We start from the raw sequence: 25993 nt of genomic DNA, 5'->3' as shown, positions 1-25993 counted from the left end.
TACAGAGTACATAAACATATAATCAAACAGGAAAACAGCAACTTACAGTTGATGACAGTATAGGACAAGTACAGGGTAAATAAACATAGTTACATCAGCAGATGAAACTGGAATTAGTATCAGGTGGCAGAAGACTGCTGGATGTGGTACAGTTGAAGATTATTAAAGTAAGAAAAATGTGCTTAACATGAGGGAAGAGGGCCCTGCTCGTGAGAGCTTACATTCTAAAGGGAAGGGGTAGACAGACAGGGGTGACACAGATGGGGTACATAGAGAGCATGGAACAGAGGGTTAGGATGAGATTTGGCTGGGTTTGGTAAAGAAGTGGATCTTGAGAGCCCATTTGAAGTTTTGTAGAGAGGTGGAGAGTCTGAGGGGGAGAGGTAGGAAATTCCAGAGAAGTGGTGCAGCACGTGAAAAATCTTGGAGGTAGTAGTGGGAGGAGTAATCCGTAGTCAGGAGAGTCGCCGTGCATTAGCAGAGCGAAGAGGACGGGTGGGAGTGTAAAGGGAGATAAGGTCAGAGATGTAGATGGGAGAGGAGTGGGTGAGGGCTTTGTAAGCGAGTGTGAGAAGCTTAAAATGGATTCTGAAAGGGAAGGGGAGCCAATGAAGGTCTAGTAAGAGAGGAGAGGTGGACATAGTGTGTTTGGTGAGGAAAATGAGCCGGGCAGCAGCACTGAGGATAGATTGGAGTGGAGAGATGTATTTCTCAGGAATGCCAGTCAGGAGGAGATTACAGTAGTCCAGTCTGGAGATGACCAGTGAGTGGATAAGAGTCTTAGTAGCATCCTGGGTCAGAAAGGGTCTGATCCTGGAAATATTTTTTAGGTGAAAACGGCAGGTTTGTGAGAGGTGCTGAATGTGTGGTTTGAAGGAGAGGGAGGAGTCAAGGATTACTCCAAGACAGCGCACGTGGGGTCTAGAGGAGATAGTAGTGCCATCAACAGATAATGAGATTGTAGGAGCTGAGGTTATGTGGGAGGGAGGGAAGATGATCAGCTCGGTCTTAGACATGTTAAGTTTAAGAAAGCGCTGTGACATCCAGGAAGAGGTAGCAGAGAGACAGTTGGAGATACGAGTGAGGAGAGCAGGGGAGAGGTCTGGAGAGAAAAGATAGATTTGGGTGTCATCAGCATAGAGATGATATTGGAAGCCAAAAGAACTAATGAGCTTACCTTACAGTTAGTGGAAGTGAGGGGGAGGTGGAGTCATGAGAGGAGACAGAATGAACGGTCAGAAAGGTAGGAAGATAACCAAGAGAGGGCAGTGTCACGAAGACCAATGGAGTGAAGGATTTGCAGTAGGAGAGGATGGTCCACAGTGTCAAATGCAGCAGAGAGATCAAGCAGAATAAGTAGAGAGTAGTGTCCCTTAGATTTAGCAGCATGGAGGTCATTGCATACTTTTGTAAGGGTAGTTTCAGTGGAGTGGAGAGGACGGAAGCCAGACTGGAATGGGTCAAGCAGTGAGTGTGAGGAAAGAAAGGAAGTAAGGCGGTTGTAGACAATACGCTCAAGGAGTTTGGAGGCAAAAGGGAGGAGAGAGATGGGTCGGTAGTTGGAGAGAGTGTTTGGATCAAGGGTAGGCTTTTTAAGAATAGGAGAGATGAGTGCATGCTTGAAGGCAGACGGGACAGTGCCGGATGAGAGGGAGAGATTGAGAAGGTGGGAAATATGGGAACAAGCAGAAGGAGAGAGGTAGCGGAGAAGGCGGGAGGGGATAGGGTCAAGTGGGGAGGTGGTGAGGGGACAGGAACGAATGAGGGCCATGACTTCCTCTCCAGATGCATGGGAGAAAGATGCCAGAGTTGGTGCGAGGGTATCATTCACAGGTCTCAGTGGAGCTAAACGGAAGACTGCTGTCTCCCACTGTGGCACTCTAAGACAGTCCCAAGATGGCTCCGCACATGCTCAGTAGTAGCTTCAGTGGCCATCTTGGTACAGGGATCGAAGCTTCCCTGGAGGCGCAGCAACATGGATTCTGTGCAGTAGCGCACTCCACTTTCAACAAAAAGGAGAAACATTATTACCCTGGTAAAGCCATGCTGCACTTTGCACTTAGAATTGCGAATGGGGTCTCCCACTCCTACCTAGCTTAATTCTTAATTCCAGTGTAAAAACAAAGCCACCCAGCATTTCTAAGATTTTAAGGCCTGTACAGGACATTGTAAATACTGTCACTTGTAAGTAGGGACCTGATAACGGAAACATTCTGTGTATTGTGGTGAAGTTGCTCAGAACAAAATCTTGCTTCACTATACTGTAAATCTAATTTTACCCATCCATCATCTCTGTAGCCCAAAGCATGGCTGCTATGCCACTAGAAAACCTCAGTAGATACATCCCATGTGGCTTCCGCCAGCCAACCCTGTAAATTCAGCCTAGTTACATCAGTTTAAACACCCTGGCTGGCAGCCATCACCAGATATGTAATGGCATGCACAAGCTTGCGGAATACACAACTCAGGCAGCTGAATGAAGTTACAGACGGGGCAGTGTGACTCACATAAACCTCCAGGTACCAGTGAGCAAGGGGAGGGGATATAGGGAGGAAATGTACAGGGGAGAGGCAAGGGAGGGGAGGCGAGCAGACCTATGAGAAAACTGACAGCCTCAGAGAAAAAAAAAACAGTCTCTTACTATTTCCTTGACTTATCTATAAGGTTGGAGCTACAGGGAAAGAAAAGTTAACTTTGCAAAAGCTGCAGTGTGTGGATCTAATCTTCACCGGCAAGGTAAGCGCGAGCTCTTATTCTACAGAACTAAATACAGGGGAGAGGTACAACAGCACTAACATCTGTTGTAGGTCTCGTGCAGTAATCATTGGGGCAGATGTATTAAGCCTGGAGAAGGGATAAAAAAGTGATAAAGCAGTGATAAATGGAAGGTGATAACGCAAAAGCCAATCAACTCCTGTCATTTTTAAAATCCGTAATGATTGGCTGGTGCGTTATAACCTTCCACGTATCACTGCTTTATCACTTCTTTACCCCTTCTCCAGGTTAATACATCTGCCCCACTACTATGTCATAACTCTCGCTGTCCCTGAGCAGCAATTCTCATCATTCCCAACCTGTCTTCTATCAATCTACCGATCCATGTGTACAGTATGGTGGTTACTGCTCTGTGTATGCAAAAGACAGGTGGTCAGCCTGTTAATGGTAAAAAAAGTGGGATAACATTGCGGAAAGGCTTAAGGTTTATTTTCTTTATTAAACATTTTTGTTAATTGGGCACTATCATAGTGTGTGGACGTGTATACTTTTTTTTTATTTGCTAATACTAGTGATAGAGCGTTATTTATAATGTTATGCACAACTGTGTCTTTCGCCTACAGCCACCAGTGGTGCCGCATCTGCTGTGGAACTATAAGCCCCAGCATGCCCTGCCAAATAAAAACAAGACTTGCTGGGTCACAATTTATCTGAGTTTGCTGCAGTCATTGGTACATCGCAATACAGACTACATATTAGTTAGAGGTGGTTGTCGGTGAACCTGTTTCACTTCGGCTAATCGGTGCCTAAAACGTAATAACAATAAAACAACTTCTGCATCAGTCATTTCCCCTAATGTGGTTCTGATGCAGTAAACAGTAACGGGAACTCCCCAAGTTTCCTAAAATAATAATAATTATGTTCTTCAGAACTACAGGGAAAAATAACTAACTATAATGGTTTTATTTGTGATAGACTAAAGCCGGTCTTTAATATTGCATCACCTTTTGTAGCATTGTCCACTATTCCAGTGACATTAATGTGCAGCAGCCACTGTAGCAAATCAAGCTGCAGGGTTAATATTTACATATTACACGGTGACATTGTGCTGTGTATACATGAGAGCAGAAATTCCCATGGATAAGACGGAGGAGGCGGAGGATCCCTCTTGTTGAGATGTTTTTTTCCTGGCATCCGTGATAGGTTCGCTCTCAGTATGGTCTAATCCGTACGCCTCCTTGTATACAATGCCTGGGTATGTGAAGGAAAAGCAGGCGTCTGAGCTTGTTTCACTAACATCTTGCATGATAAACAACTCCTGTTTCCCCTCTCTTGTACAACAGACACTGGAGGCATTGAACTTGCTGTCCCTTGGGTTTTTGCACGGCCCTGTGATAACAATTTAGAGGAAAAACTTTAACGCCCCCACTCATTAAACTTCAAAATTCCATTAGTCCCAAATATGGACAATCTGAGCGCGTGAGCCGAAAATAAAACTAGTTGCTTGTGCCTAGTGTTAAGTTAACTCTTAAGTGGCCTTCTGAGCGTTGGGAGGAGTAGAAAACTAAAGATTAATGTAAAGACCAGCGTGTCCTGCTTAGACAGTGAATAATTATTGTCTGCTATAGTACAAGGCTCCCTGTGTATATAGAACTCACTAAAAACCGTACCCTTCATTGCACAGATATACAGAACAGAAGGTGCGCGTAACAGACATAACCTGTGTGAATTTACACTGCACCTGCCAGGAATATGGCCACGCACACAAGGGCATAGCTACCATAGGTGCAGGCAGTGCAGCTGCTATGGGGCCCAGAGCTAAGAGGGGCCCAACTTCCCTGTCAAAGTTACATGTGTTATATAAATTTTTCGCCTTTGGGTGGTACGTAAGGCTCCTTTCAAACTTTTTCCTTGGGGCCTGCAATATATCTAGGTATGCCCCGGACCTGCTCATAATAGTGCGGTATAAAGTGAACTTTAGGGCATTTTAATGTTATATAATATGAACCGGGACACTCTTTTGAGGCACAATATGAACGGGGAGCACTATATATCATAATGTGAATTGGGGATACTGTGTGGCATAATGTGTACTGGCAGCTCTGAAATGTGATATAGGGTGAACATAAGCACTACTGCGATATATAAAAGAAACTAGGGCACAACTATGGGGCATAACATTAAATAAGGCTCTACTATGGTTCAGAAAATGTACTAGGTTAGTATTATAGGGCTTAAAATTAACAACTGCTGCAGAGAAGTGTCTCTCTAGGAGCATTGGGCAGTGGGCCCCTTCAAAATGTTGCTATGGGGCCCACAAAGTTCTGGCTACGCCCCTGCACGCACAAATACAGGCCAGGCAGAGTTATAGGCAACTGCATCTATATTTGCGATCAAACAGACAGAATTGAGGTGGGATGGGGTGTTCTCATGTATGCAATGTTCAGTGAGGGCGTATTCACACATATAGGTCTCTTGCAGACCGTGGCGTAAGTGAAAATACTCCTTTTGATGCTAATGTTAGCACATAGGGGTCTATTCATGAAGCAGTGAAAAGAGTGGAGAAGTGAGCCTGTGAAGAAGGGTCTATTCATGAAGCAGTGAAGAGTGGAGAAGTGAGCCTGTGGAGAAGTTGCCCTTGGCAACCAATCAGCTGCTTCGTACAGTTGTATAGTATGCAAATTATAAATGTTACTTCAATGCTGATTGGTTGCCATGAGCAACTTCTCCACTGGCTCACTTCTCCATTCTTTTCACTACTTCATGAATAGACCCCTTAGTATAGGACAGGAGAAAATGCATGCTGCTAATGATGACTTGTAGGTAACCGACCAAATTATGGGCCTGATTCAGATGTAGTTGGAGGAGGCATAGCTGCTGCTTTCTTGGAAGCAGCAGCGATGCACTAGTATGGTTATGTATTAGTGATCAGTGCTGCGACGCAGCATTGGATCACCTGCGACACCATCGTCCGGCTTTGTGACTCATGGTGTTGCGCAAGCTGACCGCTGAAGTTGGTACAAAGAGGCCAGGAAGTTTACTTCTTCTGAAAAATATCCTGGCCTCGGCGCTCCCCCAAACGGCAGAGGGGAATGGAGGTCATCACATCCCCTCTCCGCACCCACCTGGCAGCAGACTGTCAATCACTGACAGTCTGCAGGTGAGCAGCTATCGACTATGCACATGCGTAAAGTACCGAACAGGCCCCATATAAATCCGGCCACGTAGGCTACATATGCAAATGTGGCGGTTATATGCATTCCTTCTGTGTCCGCTTGTTAGGAGCACTGTACGCCCAATTTGCTGCCAATTCCGTATCGGCAACATTATGTAGTAAATGCCCAGTAGTGATATAGTACCAGATTTGCGCTTAAACAAAGAGCGCGCACACCTACTCACATTCATCCAGGAGTATTCTCAGTGCTTGGAATTTGAGTACTAACATGTCTACCTTATATAGCATTCATTCAAAATGATTTCAATTGTCTTGACATGTTTTGTTGCTATTTGTATTAATTTTGATTTATATTAAATTACAAAATAGTGTAGGTTAATAATAGGCTATCCTAGCCGGTATGGGCGCATTGATGAATCTGCAAGTATACAAGAATCCCTGAGCACCTCAGTTGTGCAAATTGCAAAAAGCAGCATCTTACAGAATAGGCAGTGCATAAGTGATGTCACGGTAGCACAATAGTGAGCAATGCTACTTTGCATATAGGGCCTAATTCAGGGTTGATCGCAAAAGCAAAATCGTTCTCTAATGGGCAAAATCATGTGCACTGCAGGTGGTGCAAATATAACATGTGCAAAGAGATTAGATTTGGGTGGGTTATATTGTTTCTGTGCAGGGTAAATACTGGCCGCTTTATTTTTACACTGCAATTTAGATTTCAGTTTGAACACACCACACCCAAATCTAACTCTCTCTGCACATGTTATATCTGCCCCCAGGCCCGCCATCAGGGGGGTGCTGCGGGCACAGCTGTCCTGGGCCGGCCTCTCTAACAGTGAGGGGAGGGCCCGAGCTGCTCATGCCGCTGCCCGCACGCCGCCATCCGTCCTCTGTCCGCCGTCTGTCCTCCTGCTGCTGCCAGTGTCGCCCGTTGTATGCCCGACTCCTGCAGGCTATTGAAAATTTCCCTCTCAAGATGGCCGCCGCTTCTGAGGAGACAGTTATTAAAAATACTAGAGGAGGCTCTAGTATCTTTAAAAACTATTTCCTTCGAGGTGGTGGCCATTTTGGAAGGGCCATTTTCAATAGATTTACTTAAAGCAGGCTGCTGAACAGTCTGCTGTGGCTCCAGGGAAGGGGGAGGGAGGGAGGACAAGCAGAACCCCTGACAACAAGCAGCTCCCCAGTGTGCAGGTACTGGGGCAGTACTGTGTGGGGAATTACTGTGTTGGGCATAATATGGTGCTGGGGCAAAAGTCTGGAGACTTGTTTGTTTTTTTTCCTAAAAAAAGAAGAAGAAATTTTATGTATATATATATATATATATATATATATACTGCTCAAAAAAAATAAAGGGAACACTTATACAACACAATGTAACTCCAAGTCAATCACACTTCTGTGAAATCAAACTGTCCACTTAGGAAGCAATTTCACATGCTGTTGTGCAAATGGAACAGACAACAGGTGGAAATTATAGGCAATTAGCAAGACACCCCCAATAAAGGAGTTGTTCTGCAGGTGGTGACCACAGACCACTTCTCAGCTCCTATGCTTTCTGGCTGATGTTTTGGTCACTTTTGAAAGCTGGTGGTGCTTTCACTCTAGTGGTAGCATAAGACGGAGTCTACAACCCACACAAGTGGCTCAGGTAGTGCAGCTCATCCAGGATGGCACATCAATGCGAGCTGTGGCAAGAAGGTTTGCTGTGTCTGTCAGCATAGTGTCTAGAGCATGGAGGCGCTACCAGGAGACAGGCCAGTACATCAGGAGACGTGGAGGAGGCCGTAGGAGGGCAACAACCCAGCAACAGGACCGCTACCTCCGCCTTTGTGCAAGGAGGAACAGGAGGAACACTGCCAGAGCCCTACAAAATGACCTCCAGCAAGCCACAAATGTGCATGTGTCTACTCAAACAATCAGAAACAGACTCCATGAGGGTGGCATGAAGGCCTGACGTCCACAGGTGGAGGTTGTGCTTACAGCCCAACACCGTGCAGGATGTTTGGCATTTGCCAGAGAACACCAAGATTGGCAAATTCGCCACTGGTGCCCTGTGCTCTTCACAGATGAAAGCAGGTTCTCACTGAGCACATGTGACAGACGTGACAGAGTCTGGAGACGCCAAGGAGAACGTTCTGCAGTCTGCAACATCCTCCAGCATGACCGGTTTGGCAGTGGGTCAGTAATGGTGTGGGGTGGCATTTCTTTGGGGGGACCGCACAGCCCTCCATGTGCTCGCCAGAGGTAGCCTGACTTCCATTAGGTACCGAGATGAGATCCTCAGACCCCTTGTGAGACCATATGCTGGTGCGGTTGGCCCTGGGTTCCTCCTAATGCAAGACAATGCTAGACCTCATGTGGCTGGAGTGTGTCAGCAGTTCCTGCAAGACGAAGGCATTGATGCTATGGACTGGCCCGCCCATTCCCCAGACCTGAATCCAATTGAGCACATCTGGGACATCATGTCTCGCTCCATCCACCAACACCACGTTGCACCACAGACTGTCCAGGAGTTGGCGGATGCTTTAGTCCAGGTCTGGGAGGAGATCCCTCAGGAGACCATCCGCCACCTCATCAGGAGCATGCCCAGGCGTTGTAGGGAGGTCATACAGGCACGTGGAGGCCACACACACTACTGAGCCTCATTTTGACTTGTTTTAAGGACATTACATCAAAGTTGGATCAGCCAGTAGTGTGTTTTCCCACTTTCATTTTGAGTGTGACTCCAAATCCAGACCTCCATGGGTTAATAAATTTGATTTCCATTGATAATTTTTGTGTGATTTTGTTGTCAGCACATTCAACTATGTAAAGAACAAAGTATTTAATAAGAATATTTCATTCATTCAAATCTAGGATGTGTTATTTTAGTGTTCCATTTATTTTTTTGAGCAGTGTATATATATATATATATATATATATATATATATAAAAATAATAAATTTTTTATTATTATTATTATTATTATTATTTTTATGTGTGTTTGGGGAAGGGGGGGGGGCGTGCTTCGGGGGCCTGACTATTTTGCCAGTCTCGTGCCCCATAATTTCTGATAGCAGCCCTGTCTGCCCCCTTGCAGTGCACATGGTTTTGCCCATTAGAGATTTTGCGATCAAGTTTGAATTAGGGCCAGATCTTGTATATTCCACAACATTCACATGGGTTCCCACTTTCCTCCAGGTTCTCTGTTTTCCACAGTCTAAAGTTAATTGGTGTCTGGGTAGAATTTGACCTGGTTTATGTTTGTGCATTTGATACTGTTGGCAAATTAGATTGTAAACTCCCAAATCTGTTGCTGTACAGTGCAGCAGGTTATGTTAATATTAGAGATGAGCGGGTTCGGTTTTACTTGGATTTAATCGGATTTACCCGAATGTCCTTATTGGCTATCGGATGTCACGGGTTTGGTTAGCCAATAAGAAAAATCCAGAAAATAAGAAATGGCGATAATTCTGGCGTAAAGAACCGAGTAAATCCGAACCCGCTCATCTCTAGTTAATATATGTATGTTGATGCATGATGATTATAAAAGTATGTACTGACTGTAATGAAGAAGAGAACCTCAGGCGCTGACTATAATTGATTGATGAGCCCCAGTTGCTGTTATGGGAGTCTGCAAAGTCCCTTAAAATAAAAAGCATTAACAATCAATATAGCAGCGCTGGGAGGTCAACAAAACAATTAAATAAATTATGGATGCTATCTTTAGAATAGTTAAAAATTGTTTTGTACATGATAAAGGACCATCTAAAGCCAGCATGTAATATACATAAAAATATAGTAATTAACTTTAAGAGACTGATTTGTTGTCAGAATATGCAGGAGATAACTGGTAATCATAAGTGTGCAGATAAAAGTTTTATGTTCATTGGAAGCAAAGGGGCTGATTTGGTAGCATAGCACAGGAAAGCAGGTACTGTAACTTTGCACCTTGGTAAAAAAAAAGAGTTGCACTGTAGGTGGGGCAGACATAACCAGGGCCGTAACTAGTGGTGTGCGTGCGGTGCCATTGCCCAGGGTGCAGAGCTTTGGGGGAGACACCATCACTGCCCCGTTGTACTGCCTTTGGCTTTCAGTGTGCATCAGCTGACCAGGGTCATGCACCATGTAACCTGTAGAGCCAACGAGAGCGATCTAAGGGCACTCAGGGCAGAACTCTACTTCCTGGTGCCAGCGGCCCTATCCTCTCAGCGGGGCATTGTCATATCAAGTGGTCAGGGGCGGAGCGTCACAGAAAACTGCTCTGGCACTGGATATAAAATGGGCAGAGAGATTTAGATTTGGGAAGGGTGTGTCCAAATTCAAATCTCAATTGCAGGTTAAAATTAAAGTTGTCCAGCATTTGTGGGCTATTTGCAAAAGCAGCCAGTATTTACCCTGCATGCAAATAAATGTATTTACACTTCTTGCACTACAACATGGTTTGTCCAGGTGCAAAATTACTTTTTTTTGTTTTGCTCCCAACTCAGGCCAAAAGTATGTAATTATATCAATAACCGATGTCTACTGCAACTAATGCACACTGTGGATAATACGGATGGGGGTTAGCAAAGTCATTTGCAACCAAAGTCCTGGGTTCAAAAGTACAATGGTTAGCTCAGCTGTAAAGCTTGCATAGTGTTGTTCTTCTTTAGTGCTGAAAATGCAATATCCAGTATTTTTTAGAAATTTAGATAGAAAGCTTCTCCAAAAGATCAGGAAACTTTACAACTAAGGAAGGTGTTCTGCGACACAGGAATTGAGGCACTAATAAGTTTACTAAGTGATATCCACCATCCATATTATACACACTCTGCATTAGCCACAATAGACTCGGACTCAGATTATTGATATGTTTTGCCTCCGATGTTTGAGTATGTCTACCCCATCTGTGTCATCCCTGTCTGTCTGCCCCTCCCTTTTATGCATACCTCCGAACTGTCCCCATTTTTGCGGGACAGTCCCGTTTTTTGGGGCTGTTCCACCCGTAGGACACAGTGTTCCGTGGTGTGCGGGGGCAGTTGGGAGGTTCCCTATCTCTGTTTTACACTATTTCTTACCAGCTCTCTCCTGCATATCCTGATGACAAATTGCATCAGACCCTTAACGATAACTACTATATTTTTATGTACAGTTCATGCTGGCATTAGATCAGGGCTTGGCAATGTTTTCTAAAACGTAGGAGCCGTGATGAAAGTGTAGGAGCCAGACGACCATCCCGTGACCCAACACCCCCCCACCACCACCCCGTTGCTGGGCAACTTCCCACCACCACCCAAGCAAACCAACCAACCATCTGCAGCTGTGCAGCTACCCCCCGGGAAAACAACAACCCCTTCCTCCCATGGCCACATTAATGGGCTAACTCCGTCAACTACGCCAACACAACTAAGTGGGTAACCCCAGGCAAGCCACCCCCAGGCAAACAATCCCCCCAGCCCTGTGGCCACATCACTATCCCCTCTGAAGACTCAATTCCCCGTCACATATGGACCCTCTTATCGGAGAGCTCTTTGCAGCTGGAATTTGGAGACAGCGGAGGCTGGGAAGGACAGGCACAACAGTCTGCACAGGCTTGCACGGACAGTCGACACATACACTCCAACGCTTGAAAGGGCCGCTGCAATATACACTTCCCACGAATCTCCACTGAGGCTAAAGAAGATCTGCTTCCTCTTTCCCTGCATAATCTGGTAGCCAGGTAGCAAAATCTAGGGGCCAAGCTGACCTGGCCCCTGGGATTTGTCGATCCCTGCATTAGATGGTCTTCTATCGTGTACAATGGTTTTTTTTACTGATTATATCCTATAGCACCCATTAGTGTATTTCTGTTTTGGGTTGTTGTTTTTTTGACCTCTAAGCGCTGTTATATTGCTTTTCATGTGCTAACTGTAAATGCAACACAACTGGAGGTGACACAACATTTATAATAAACAGGAAACAGGAAATTGTGCAGATAAGAGTGTTCATAGGAAACAGAAGAGAAAATCAGCAGCCTTTGAATATAACACAGATCTGCTTTGCTCTATACTGTAGTGATGGAATGGGTTTGCGCTTTCATTTCAAACCACCAGTCTTTATGGGCTTTTTCTGTATTATGAGGATGAAATCATCACTGACTGCTACCTGTAGTAGCCTTTGGTCAAACAACCCACACATAAACTTTGTCAAACGTGCACCAACATGGTGTCAGTTGTTAGAGAATATTGCTGCCCCTGCCAGGCTCTTTTACTGGCACTTGAAGTTTGTTACACTTCTTGTGTGTAGCTGCTGCAGCACCTCTTTGCTGACTAATTGGCTTACTTTGGATCAGGGCTATTGAGTAAATGCCAAAGTGCTGAGGCTACAGGCTGAGCTCATTGTGGGATTAAAGTGTGCGCTTTGATCTTTTGGTCACAGTAACACTGCAAAGACAGGCATATTACAGGAACAAAGTAGGATTTTATTAATGATGACGTTTTATTGCTCATATAGCTATTCACATTTCATATTTTGCATAGCCACATTTCTAGTCAGCCGGTGGGGAGAGGGTCAATGTCATATTTGTACACTGGATAAGGTAGATAAACGTTATGTTTTCTGGGTGTACAACAAACTATTTAGGTCACAACTTGTTCAACGTACAGGAGACGTGAAGGGATACTTACTGTAAATCATGAACATTTGATGTTTAGGGATGGTACTTGCATGCATTTGGAAATACTGCCTAAAGTAATATTATCACACTGAGTAATAGATTTCCTCATTCTTCATGGTGTTGAGTATGATCTTTGCAGTCCAACTGTCACTCAGCCATGTGAATAAGCAACGATTGGAGGACAAAATAGAAAGTTGTAGCAAACATTTTCCAAGCATGATGACTCTGCTGGTGAGCTCCGCTCATGTCATGTTATATGGAGATGAAGTATGGCATTAATCTCAGTTATAACTGTCGTTTCCAAGGCTGTATTACTAAATAAATCACCTATTTGAATGCTAAAAAAAAAAAATGACAGTTGTTGTCAGACCTTATCCACACTTTGGTAGCCCAGCATGTATTTAGCAGAATAGGAATATGTAGTACTGATTCATATTTTGATCAAACCATATAAGCTCACAACCCGACATAAAGGGTCCTCGTTACTTGCCTGTCCCTGCACTCACATCAAAGCTTCAGGCATCTCTGAAATGTTTATATCAGGGACAATAGCCTCTTATGTAAGAATGCTGAAATGTAACAAAAAGCTTGATTTACCATCATCTTTGTTTGTTTTTAATGCACTTCAAATTCCTCAACGCAGGACAATCAGCATACAAATCACCCAAAAACAAAGGCAGCATAATAAGAAATCATGATACAAGTACAATTACAAGTGTAAATCATACAAGTACAATTACAAGTGTAAATCAAACAAGTACAACTACACGTGTAAATCATACAAGTACAACTACAAGTGTAAATCATACAAGTACAACTATACGTGTAAATCATACAAGTACAACTACACGTGTAAATCATAAAGGTAGAATTGCAGTTGCTAAATATATAAGTATAAATTCCATGAGCACAAATGAAACATAAGGGGCGCAATGCTAATTTGAAGGTAAACCTATTGAGTGTTTTTGCAGTGCGCATGTCCGGAAATGAGGGCACACAAGTACTCTCTGTACCACAAGAAATGGCTCCCAAAATGTATCCTCTCATTTATTTTATTACAGTATCTCAATAAACAGAAAAGGAAAGGGAGATTATTAAAAGCAATTCAGAAGTTGGTAACATAACAATGGACCTCCTTTCCTTTAGACCAATAGTTCCCAAACCTGGTCCTCAAGGATCCCCGACAGTTCATGTTTTCCAGGTAACTTAGCAGGTGCACAGGTGGGATCCGATCTCTAGGTCGACAGTAACTAGGTCGACACTATCTAGGTCGACCACTATTGGTCGACAGTAACTAGGTCGACGAGGTTTCTAGTTCGACATGTTCTAGGTCGACAGGTCAAAAGGTCGACATGAGTTTTTCACTTTTTTTTGAACCTTTTCATACTTAACGATCCACGTGGACTACGATTGGAACGATAATCTGAAGCCCAAAGCATGGCGAGCGAAGCAAGCCATGCGAGAGGACACAGTGCACTAATTGGGGTTCCCGGTCACTCTACGAAGAAAACAACACCAAATATTTTTTTTTAAACCTCATGTCGACTTTTTGACCTATCGACCCAGACCATGTCGACTTAAAGACCCTGTCGACCTAGACACCCTGTCGACCTAGTTACTGTCGACCAATAGTGGTCAACCTAGACACTGTCGACCTAGTTACTATCTACCTTCCATACCACACCCGCACAGGTGTACTCATTACTCATTGACAAATTTTAAAAGATTCACAGGTGGAGCTAATTATGTCACTTGTGATTTTGTTTGGAGACATGGAAAACCTGAACTGATGGGGGTCCTTGAGGACTGAGTTTGGAAACCACTGCTCTAGACTGTAAGCTTACACTAGTGGAGCCAAGGGGGTGTGGCAGGTACTAATTACCCAAGTCCGCGTCCTCCCTTACCTGTCAGCTGAAGCAGCCTCAGGGTACCCAGCGCATAGCAGTGTGTGCTGGGCTGGGGAGAGAGGCTGCCGCAGCCGGCGGGGCGGGGGGGGGGGGGGGGGTGGATTGGGGCACGAAACTCCCCCCTCGGCACTACTGGTGAAAGCGTACAGTCTAGAGAAGGAGGACTAATATTATGTTACCAATTTTTGAATAGCTTTTAACAATTTCCCTTTCCTTTTCTGTTTATTGAGAAGATACAGAAAATGAGAGGATACATTTTGGGAGCCATTATTTGCCGTACAGAGAGTACATGCAGCATGGCTGGGCTAGTGGTATAACGTATATTATAGTAGAACAGAAGTGGTGAGTTGGTTGTAATAGCACAGGTGCAAAAGTCCAATCTGTTTCAGTGCCGTGAGTGAGTGAGTGAGTGAGTGAGTGAGTGAGTGAGTGAAGGTTGGTAAGGAAAGGAGGATGAGGGTAAAGGAGAAGAAGAGACAATGATGACCACTCATGGGTGCGTGCTGTGTGCACACAAACCCATTAAGGGGCTTATTCATTATTGGGAGTCTACAATAAGTAAGTATACAACTTGCTGCGAGTTGTGGCAGAAACATGAGTTGTGTTAGTTTCACAAATTAGGCCAAATGAGGTAGAGGAGAAGTAGAAAAGCTGGTTTCTCTGCTGGTCCACAGTGCTGAGCTCACCTTAGCTACTGTATTGTAATGGTCAGATTGTTTCTCTGTGCTGTACTTACGGATCTAAGAGCGGTCATATAAATGTTCTAAATTCATGTATTGGCCCCCAAACAGGACTTTACTTTGCATGTGCCAGACTGGATTGGGGCTTCAGGTATGTAGAACAGCTTCACTGGATCATCCTCTAAATTTGTGCTATGCTCATATTTTCATGCATCAAACCTTCCAGAGAGATATAATGGATAAGTTGTCTTTAGAGACCAATCAGCTTCTACTGTAGCTATCATTTATCTAGCTCAGTCTAGAAAATGTTAGTTAGATGCTTATTGGTTACTATGGGCAACTTCACTTCATCTCTCCGTGTTTTAATACATCTCCGACAAAATGACTGCCTCCACTGTGTATACACTATACACCATACTTACTTCATACCTCATACTTGCCTATTCTCCTAGAACCTGCAGGAGACAGTCTAGTGATGAGCACCAGAAATTTTTCGGGTTTTGTGTTTTGCTTTTGGGTTCGGTTCCGCGGCCGTGTTTTGGGTTCGAACGCGTTTTGGCAAAACCTCACCGAATTTTTTTTGTCGGATTCGGGTGTGTTTTGGATTCGGGTGTTTTTTTCAAAAAACCCTAAAAAACAGCTTAAATCATAGAATTTGGGGGTCATTTTGATCCCAAAGTATTATTAACCTCAATAACCATAATTTCCACTCATTTTCAGTCTATTCTGAACACCTCACACCTCACAATATTATTTTTAGTCCTAAAATTTGCACCGAGGTCGCTGGATGACTAAGCTCAGCGACCCAAGTGGCCGACACAAACACCTGGCCCATCTAGGAGTGGCACTGCAGTGTCACGCAGGATGGCCCTTCCAAAAAACACCCCCCAAACAGCACATGACGCAAAGAAGAAAAAAAAGAGGCGCAATGAGGTAGCTGTGTGAGTAAGCTAAGCGACCCTAGTGGCCGACACAAACACCTGGCCCATCTAGGAGTGGCACTGCAGTGTCACGCAGGATGGCCCTTCCAAAAAACACCCCCCAAACAGCACATGACGCAAAGAAAAAAAGAGGCGCAATGAGGTAGCTGTGTGACTAAGATAAGCGACCCAAGTGGCCGACACAAACACCTGGCCCATCTAGGAGTGGCACTGCAGTGTCACGCAGGATGGCCCTTCCAAAAACTACTCCCCAAACAGCACATGACGCAAAGAAAAATGAAAGAAAAAAGAGGTGCAAGATGGAAATGTCCTTGGGCCCTCCCACCCACCCTTATGTTGTATAAACAGGACATGCACACTTTAACCAACCCATCATTTCAGTGACAGGGTCTGCCACACGACTGTGACTGAAATGACGGGTTGGTTTGGACCCCCACCAAAAAAGAAGCAATTAATCTCTCCTTGCACAAACTGGCTCTACAGAGGCAAGATGTCCACCTCATCATCATCCTCCGATATATCACCGTGTACATCCCCCTCCTCACAGATTATCAATTCGTCCCCACTGGAATCCACCATCTCAGCTCCCTGTGTACTTTGTGGAGGCAATTGCTGCTGGTGAATGTCTCCACGGAGGAATTGATTATAATTAATTTTAATGAACATCATCTTCTCCACATTTTCTGGATGTAACCTCGTACGCCGATTGCTGACAAGGTGAGCGGCGGCACTAAACACTCTTTCGGAGTACACACTTGTGGGAGGGCAACTTAGGTAGAATAAAGCCAGTTTGTGCAAGGGCCTCCAAATTGCCTCTTTTTCCTGCCAGTATAAGTACGGACTGTCTGACGTGCCTACTTGGATGCGGTCACTCATATAATCCTCCACCATTCTTTCAATGGGGAGAGAATCATATGCAGTGACAGTAGACGACATGTCCGTAATCGTTGTCAGGTCCTTCAGTCCGGACCAGATGTCAGCATCAGCAGTCGCTCCAGACTGCCCTGCATCACCGCCAGCGGGTGGGCTCGGAATTCTGAGCCTTTTCCTCGTACCCCCAGTTGCGGGAGAATGTGAAGGAGGAGATGTTGACAGGTCGCGTTCCGCTTGACTTGACAATTTTCTCACCAGCAGTTCTTTGAACCCCAGCAGACTTGTGTCTGCCGGAAAGAGAGATCCAAGGTAGGTTTTAAATCTAGGATCGAGCACGGTGGCCAAAATGTAGTGCTCTGATTTCAACAGATTGACCACCCGTGAATCCTTGTTAAGCGAATTAAGGGCTCCATCCACAAGTCCCACATGCCTAGCGGAATCGCTCTGTGTTAGCTCTTCCTTCAATGTCTCCAGCTTCTTCTGCAAAAGCCTGATGAGGGGAATGACCTGACTCAGGCTGGCAGTGTCTGAACTGACTTCACGTGTGGCAAGTTCAAAAGGTTGCAGAACCTTGCACAACGTTGAAATCATTCTCCACTGCGCTTGAGACAGGTGCATTCCACCTCCTATATCGTGCTCAGTTGTATAGGCTTGAATGGCCTTTTGCTGCTCCTCCAACCTCTGAAGCATATAGAGGGTTGAATTCCACCTCGTTACCACTTCTTGCTTCAGATGATGGCAGGGCAGGTTCAGGCGTTTTTGGTGGTGCTCCAGTCTTCTGTACGTGGTGCCTGTACGCCGAAAGTGTGCCGCAATTCTTCTGGCCACCGACAGCATCTCTTGCACGCCCCTCTCGTTTTTTAAATAATTCTGCACCACCAAATTCAAGGTATGTGCAAAACATGGGACGTGCTGGAATTTGCCCAGATTTAATGCACACACAATATTGCTGCCGTTGTCCGATGCCACAAATCCACAGGAGAGTCCAATTGGGGTAAGCCATTCTGCGATGATCTTCCTCAGTTGCCGTAAGAGGTTTTCAGCTGTGTGCGTATTCTGGAAAGCGGTGATACAAAGCGTAGCCTGCCTAGGAAAGAGTTGGCGTTTGCGAGATGCTGCTACTGGTGCCGCTGCTGCTGTTCTTGCGGCGGGAGTCAATACATCTACCCAGTGGGCTGTCACAGTCATATAGTCCTGAGTCTGCCCTGCTCCACTTGTCCACATGTCCGTGGTTAAGTGGACATTGGGTACAACTGCATTTTTTAGGACACTGGTGAGTCTTTTTCTGAGGTCTGTGTACATTTTCGGTATCGCCTGCCTAGAGAAATGGAACCTAGATGGTATTTGGTACCGGGGACACAGTACCTCCAACAAGTTTCTAGTTGGCTCTGCAGTAATGATGGATACCGGAACCACGTTTCTCACCGCCCAGGATGCCAAGGCCTCAGTTATCCGCTTTGCAGCAGGATGACTGCTGTGATATTTCATCTTCCTCGCAAAGGACTGTTGGACAGTCAGTTGCTTGGTGGAAGTAGTAAAAGTGGTCTTACGACTTCCCCTCTGGGATGACCATCGACTCCCAGCAGCAACAACAGCAGCGCCAGCAGCAGTAGGCGTTACATGCAAGGATGCATCGGAGGAATCCCAGGCAGGAGAGGACTCGTCAGAATTGCCAGTGACATGGCCTGCAGGACTATTGGCATTCCTGGGGAAGGAGGAAATTGACACTGAGGGAGTTGGTGGGGTGGTTTGCGTGAGCTTGGTTACAAGAGGAAGGGATTTACTGGTCAGTGGACTGCTTCCGCTGTCGCCCAAAGTTTTTGAACTTGTCACTGACTTATGATGAATGCGCTGCAGGTGACGTATAAGGGAGGATGTTCCGAGGTGGTTAACGTCCTTACCCCTACTTATTACAGCTTGACAAAGGCAACACACGGCTTGACAAATGTTGTCCGCATTTCTGTTGAAATACTTCCACACTGAAGAGCTGATTTTTTTGGTATTTTCACCAGGCATGTCAATGGCCATATTCCTCCCACGGACAACAGGTGTCTCCCCGGGTGCCTGACTTAAACAAACCACCTCACCATCAGAATCCTCCTGGTCAATTTCCTCCCCAGCGCCAGCAACACCCATATCCTCCTCATCCTGGTGTACTTCAACACTGACATCTTCAATCTGACTATCAGGAACTGGACTGCGGGTGCTCCTTCCAGCACTTGCAGGGGGCGTGCAAATGGTGGAAGGCGCATGCTCTTCACGTCCAGTGTTGGGAAGGTCAGGCATCGCAACCGACACAATTGGACTCTCCTTGTGGATTTGTGATTTCGAAGAACGCACAGTTCTTTGCTGTGCTTTTGCCAGCTTAAGTCTTTTCATTTTTCTAGCGAGAGGCTGAGTGCTTCCATCCTCATGTGAAGCTGAACCACTAGCCATGAACATAGGCCAGGGCCTCAGCCGTTCCTTGCCACTCCGTGTGGTAAATGGCATATTGGCAAGTTTACGCTTCTCCGACGACGATTTTATTTTAGATTTTTGAGTCCCTTTTTTACTGATATTTGGTGTTTTGGATTTTACATGCTCTGTACTATGACATTGGGCATCGGCCTTGGCAGACGACGTTGATGGCATTTCATCGTCTCGGCCATGACTAGTGGCAGCAGCTTCAGCACGAGGTGGAAGTCGATCTTGATCTTTCCCTATTTTTGGAACCTCAACATTTTTGTTCTCCATATTTTAATAGGCACAACTAAAAGGCACCTCAGGTAAACAATGGAGATGGATGGATACTAGTATACTTATGGATGACGAGCGACTGCCGACACAGAGGTAGCTACAGCCGTGGACTACCGTACTGCGTCTGCTAGTATAGACTGGATGATAATGATATAAAAAATATATATATATCACTACTGCAGGACAGGTATATATTGTATAATGACGGACCTGCTTGACACTGTCAGCACTGCAGACTCCTAAACTACTAGTATGAAGAAGATAGAAATATAATGAATGACGGACCTGCTGGACACTGTCAGCAGAATGCGTTTATAGAATAAAAAAAAAAAACACCACACGAGTGTTTAACTTTTTCAGGCAGACAATATACTGGTGGTCACTGCTGGTCAGTCACACTGGCACTCTGGCAGCAAAAGTGTGCACTGTTAAATATGTACTCCTGCTATAACTGCTCCCCAGTCTCCCCCACAATTAAGCTGTGTGAGCAGTGAGCACTACTCAGCACAGTCAAATATACATAGATGATATTATCATGCAGCACACTGAGGCTGAGCACAGATATGGTATGTGACTGTGTATCGTTTTTTTTCAGGCAGAGAACGGATTATATTAAATAATAAATAAAACTGGTGGTCACTAGTATAAATATCAGCAAAACTCTGCACTCTCTGAGTACTCCTAATGCTCCAGTAAATCAAGTGTCTCACTCTCTATCTAAACGGAGAGGACGCCAGCCACGTCCTCTCCCTATCAATCTCAATGCACGTGTGAAAATGGCGGCGACGCGCGGCTCCTTATATAGAATCCGAGTCTCACGATAGAATACGAGCCTCGCGAGAATCCGACAGCGGGATGATGACGTTCGGGCGCGCTCGGGTTAGCCGAGCAAGGCGGGAAGATCCGAGTCTGCCTCGGACCCGTGTAAAAAGCGTGAAGTTCGAAGGGGGTTCGGTTTCCGAGAAACCGAACCCGCTCATCACTAGGAGACACATGATTTTTTGGCCACCCCTCCGCATCCCTCCCAATTACTAGTAAAGTGGGCAGAATGGAGAGATTCAGAGCCAGCCCTAACCAATATGATGCCCTAGGCAAGATTTTGTCTGGTGCCCCCTAGCACCGCCGCTAGTTATGCAGGAGATGCCTGGCGTGAGTCAGCTGGCAGCTCTGCTAATGTCAGGCGCCTTTTGTTTATGAAAAAATGCATCTTATCTGCATTACTTTGTGGCTAGGATGCACATGCAGCTCCTGCTGATTAAAATGATATGCAGCATGCCTATATTCTGTGTGTGACTGCGGCTATATCTGCATATGAAATGCTACATTACAGTGATTTCCAGGACTACACTGCAACGTAGCATTTCGTATGCAGATACAGCCGCAGTCACACACAGAATATAGGCATGCCGCATATCATTTTAATTAGCAGAAGCTGCTGGTGCCCCTAAGAATACCAAATGCCCTAGGCAATTGCCTAGTTTGCCTATGCCTAAGGCCGGCTCTGGAGAGATTAGTAAAGGCAATTCCGCAGGGGCCTTCTGGAGTGTTTCTATGATAATAACACATTATTTTGGCTCCGCCCATGTGCAAATATGCATCAATCATGTCAGTTTCCCTGTGAAGGGTTGAGGCCTGAAGACACTACTAGCCCAACCCTACCCCGATCACCACCCACCTGGAGAGGAAACAAATATAGAAACCATCTTCTTTTTTCTTCTATGGTACGGGAGTTTCTGGAGGTAAGATGCAGGTGGTCAATATGTGTGTGTGTGGGGGGGGGGGGGGGGCAGTAGAATTGCATAGCTACGGCCCACATATCGATGATGCAGTGCTGTGAATTGCAGAATATCTTAGAGGGGCGGGGCCATGGCAATGTGCTTTGAAGAGTACTGCATAGTGAACTCCAGTGTGAACATACCAAGAGAAGCACACTAGTGCAGTGTGAGGTTACAGAGGGAGTCATGGCATTTCTCCAAACCTTCAAATACCTTGTTTCATTATTCATGATCATGAAAAAATTATCCTCCATTAACAAGCAAAACCTATTATCACAGCTCTAACTTCTGAATGTTATGTAACAGGGACAGCAACTGTTCTCTGTTGTGGAACTACAAGTCCCAGCTCCAGTCTGGTAAAGTATTCTGGACTTGTAGTTTTCCAACAGATGAAGACTCACAGATTGCTGCATTTTAGAACAGGTGATTTTAGTATAAGTTTAATATACTGTATTTCACTATGTAAGAACAATAGAAATGAAAGTAAATGTATGCACGCACCATACCTCTAGCATGCCATTACAGGCCTGGCCTAAAGGCAGAGGTGGTAACTGTGGAAACAGAGACTTGTGTTTTCTCTCCGGATTAATGTAATCACTAATTGCCCAATTTTGTGACTCCTTCCACTCATTCCCTTGCTCAGTGTTACATATCATTGGCTCATAAACTTCCTCAAGCACATACATTTCACTCCTGCTGAGCTGAGCGGTGTCCTCTCTGCCAATTCCTAATTCCTTCAGTAACAATGACTATTTTTGCATGAGCTACACAGAAAAGTGCCAACGTACTATTCCTCTGCCCTGCAGTCTGACTTCTCCCTCCAAAACCTCCCACACACACATCCCTGCCAGGAATAACTCCAGCCAGCCCTGTAAGCACAATGTATTATTCTTATATAAACTTGTGCATAGAGCTCTCTCTGTGCCACCGTCTACGGTTTTTTTTTTTTTACTCAACTTTTGGGCAAGTTGCTCTGTTACTGGAAAGTACATATATATATATATATATATATATATATATATATATATATATATATTATGAACTATTGACATGGCACCCTGTCATATTGGATAGTCAGGCTGGGTGCATACAGCAGTTCTGGCATGATGATAAAATATACCATAATATGAGTATAGAGGAGGTGTGTTGGCTTTGAGAGCACTGATGCAAATGCCCAATCTGTTTCAGTGCACAGTGCAAGTAGGTCGGTTTACAGGAGTGGAGGCTGAGAATAAGAGGGAAGGAGCAGAAGAGACAACTGAAGTCCACTCATGGGTGTCTGCTGTGTGCAGACAAACCCATTAAGACCCAGGGCTTATCATTATTGGAAGCCACCAATAATTAAGTATACAACTTGTCATGAGTTGTGTCAGAAAAATTAGATGTGTTAGAGCACTTGCATAAACCGTGGGAAACATAAGTTGTCCCATAACATAGCTTGTCCCATGAAATGAAGGGAACTAAGGGGGCAATTCAGAGTTGATCGCAGCAGCAAATTTGTTAGCAGTTGGGCAAAACCATGTGCACTGCAGGTGGGGTAGATATAACATTTGCAGAGAGTTAGATTTGGGTGGGTTATTTTGTTTCTGTGCAGGGTAAATACTGGCTGCTTTATTTTTACACTGCAACTTAGATTTCAGGGTGAACACACCCCACCCAAATCTAACTCTCTCTGAACATGTTATATCTGCCCCCCCCCCCCCCCCCCCCCTGCTGTGCACATAGTTTTTCAACTCTGAATTACCCCTATGTTCTTGGATGCTGGGATTGCAGAGCCAGAGGAGGCAGACAGATTTGATCTTGCCATTGCTCAAGCAACCAAAGCCATCAGAAATTGTTGATATACTGAGCGATCACAGCGGGCATCTAATAATGAATGGGCCCATTTTTTAAAACCAATGGAAAATAGTGTTTCTGCATGTGTAACAGTCCCATAAGTGATCATGTATTGGCCCATAAGGGTCATTCACAAAATTATAAAAAGCATAATAAATGCATTCACGCACCTTGATTTTGTGTAAATACACTCTCATTTGGCAGAGGAGGTTGGCTTTGCCAAGAAGGTAAAGATGGTAACATCTACCAGTGGTTTGCAATGCGAGAGATGTTTGTCAGATCAGGACCTAAATTGCTAAGTGCAGATTAGGTTCACAAATGCGCCACGTTTTTCACTGGAATGAACAAAAATGGGAAGATAGTCAAATAAGGCAGAAGAGCAGAAAAAGCTTATTTCTCTGGCCGGTCTGCAGTGATGACCTCACCATAGCTACTGTATTGTAATGGTCAGATTATCTCGCAGTGCTGTACTGTACAATGTTGTACAGTATCTAAACGCGGTTGTCTCAATGTACTAAATTCAGCTACAGTAAATTGTTGGCTTTTACTTATTCCCATCATTACTAATAATTCAAGATCCCCCCCCCCCCCGCTGGCAATTTTGCCAGCACATGTATCACTAATAAGTTTTATCAAGGACAAAAACTATATTAAGTTTTGCATGTTAAAATATTAAACAAATGTCAACTATGTCACCATTTCTCAAAGATCTAGAACCATGCATCTGTGAAGAAGAATCTATTCAGCCTCAGGGATTCCAGGTTAGACAAACTTGTTAGCACAGATATCCATATATTCTGATTATTTGCCCTCTTATTTATAACACCTTCTGATATTACTGATTTAGAAATCATGATATTTTTAGGCAACGTCTCCGTTCTGCAAACATCATGAAATATTAAAGCTCTACCTCTAATGCTAAGTTTTCCTTTTTCAGCCTTGGAACTGTTCAAGAAGGAGTTTATCAAAGCATGGAGCAGGATAAAGTGGAGAAATACTTATATGAGATAGTCGGTGATTATGTGTTTAAGCTCCTGTTGTCTACATAGAGTGAAAGCAGCCATTTTGTTGACTGACAAAAAACAGAGACATTGCAAAGGGCGGAGTGCCCTAGGGGCAGCACCCTTGCTGACCCTGTACCTGGCTAGGAGGGTAGTTGCACTGTGGCAGTGGTGACCGGCGTGTCCTTTAGACATTCTGGCCATGCACTCTGTAGGCTGTACAGCTGTTCTGAGTGTCCTTAGGACACTCAGAGCAGTGCAGAAGTGAACTGGAGCTGTCGGGCCCATCCACCTACCGTAATGGGCTCGGACTTATGACGGCATGCGCGCAGGATGGTGGGCAGTGGCTGCACATGGTTGGTAGAAAGTAACGGGACTTGAGGTAATAGTGCAGTGACTTTGTTAACTAGTTCCTTGTGATTTATTAGCTATTTTCAAGGAAATATTACTTCACCCCACACTATGTAGGTTGACAGACAGCAATTAAGAAGAGAGGGAGATTTCATTGCCCAATTCCTTTGCCCGCTATTGCTGTTAATTACATTGAAGCTGTGGAAGTAAGCCTTGCGGGCATTTTCTTTTTTTTGTAACGAAGAAAAAGGATGTACTGTCTGCACTAGAATTATTTATTTGTCAGTATTGATCAGGTTTATCCTCCCCTAATACATAATTTAGTCTTACTTTCATGTCTATTCCAACCTCAGCGGGTGCTACTACAGATAACCTAATTTATCAATCCACCAATGATGTGTGTGTGTGTGTGTATGATAATTATTCTGACAGGGTATTAGAATTATTCCAAGATTGCCATATAAACGTACAACTTCATGTGTACTCCATTTCCATTTGTTAAAGGCAAACGGTTTGTAATCTCAGTTTAGTAATTAGTCTGACTTTTTCTCCAGTTGTCACTCCGCTTCTCAGAAACCAAACTGATATAGACACTATAATGACCAGAGAGTTATTAGCACTACCTATTGTTGCTTATTGCTATAATTAGCATGGGTCATCCATAGCGGCATCAATAAGTAATTGTCCTTTTTCTCCTCAATAATTTCCTAATATTCCAAATTTGCTATTATCTTCACAGTGCTAATTAATCCTGACATTATTCCTAGTAAAATTAAGAATTGTTTTTTTTTTTAATGTAACCATGTGTATTACTGCAAATACTAAGCATTATTCATGAGACTGTGTCTATTATAAAGACTCTTTTCAAGTGAACGGCTTATAAGGATCACAAGAAAGCAGCCCCATTGTATTCTGTCTTGTACATTGTAAACCTTCCAGGTTAAGTGATAGTCACTTACAAGTTTCCATCTAATGCAGTTCTGTAACATATGTGCATATTGCATCCAAAGTGTATCCCTTTTGTTTTAACACAGATCACTCATAAGCTTCAATGGTTACCCATATTCTTCTACAGTATGTTTCATGATATGTTGCTGTTTGATTCCAGTAAATTATATTTTCAATAAGGATTTCAGAGAAGAGTACTGATGCTACAGCATCTAGCTATTACAAGTAGCTGGCTCATCATTTCTTTGTGCTGTAACTTGTATGCAGACTAAGGGCCTGATAGAGAGTTGGACGCAGTGCGTAGTGGGCTATGCTTATAGTGCTGCACGTGCTTCTGGGTCACACCATGCATGCTTCCTGATTGTCTGCGCACAGGTACTCAGCACATATTCCAACGCAGGGACTGTTCATTTTAGTGGGCGTTCCGGTGTGGCGA

The 25993-nt window shown here is 44.5% G+C and overlaps 1 protein-coding gene across 1 annotated transcript in view; it reads left to right on the top strand.

Annotated features, from left to right (window-relative positions):
* The first annotated feature begins 2590 nt into the window (after window positions 1–2590).
* The window catches only part of KIAA0040 (KIAA0040 ortholog), a 62671-nt gene continuing 39268 nt past the window's right edge, over window positions 2591–25993 (top strand). Inside the window, exon 1 of the mRNA XM_063938719.1 lies at window positions 2591–2736. The gene's annotated coding sequence lies outside the window, so the exon portion shown is untranslated. The remainder of the gene's footprint in view (window positions 2737–25993) is intronic.

Source organism: Pseudophryne corroboree, chromosome 9, assembly GCF_028390025.1.
Source record: "Pseudophryne corroboree isolate aPseCor3 chromosome 9, aPseCor3.hap2, whole genome shotgun sequence".
In the NCBI taxonomy this organism is placed as follows: Eukaryota; Metazoa; Chordata; class Amphibia; order Anura; family Myobatrachidae; genus Pseudophryne; species Pseudophryne corroboree.
Note: the sequence above shows the minus strand (reverse complement) of the source record. Positions and strands in the feature narration are given on the sequence as shown.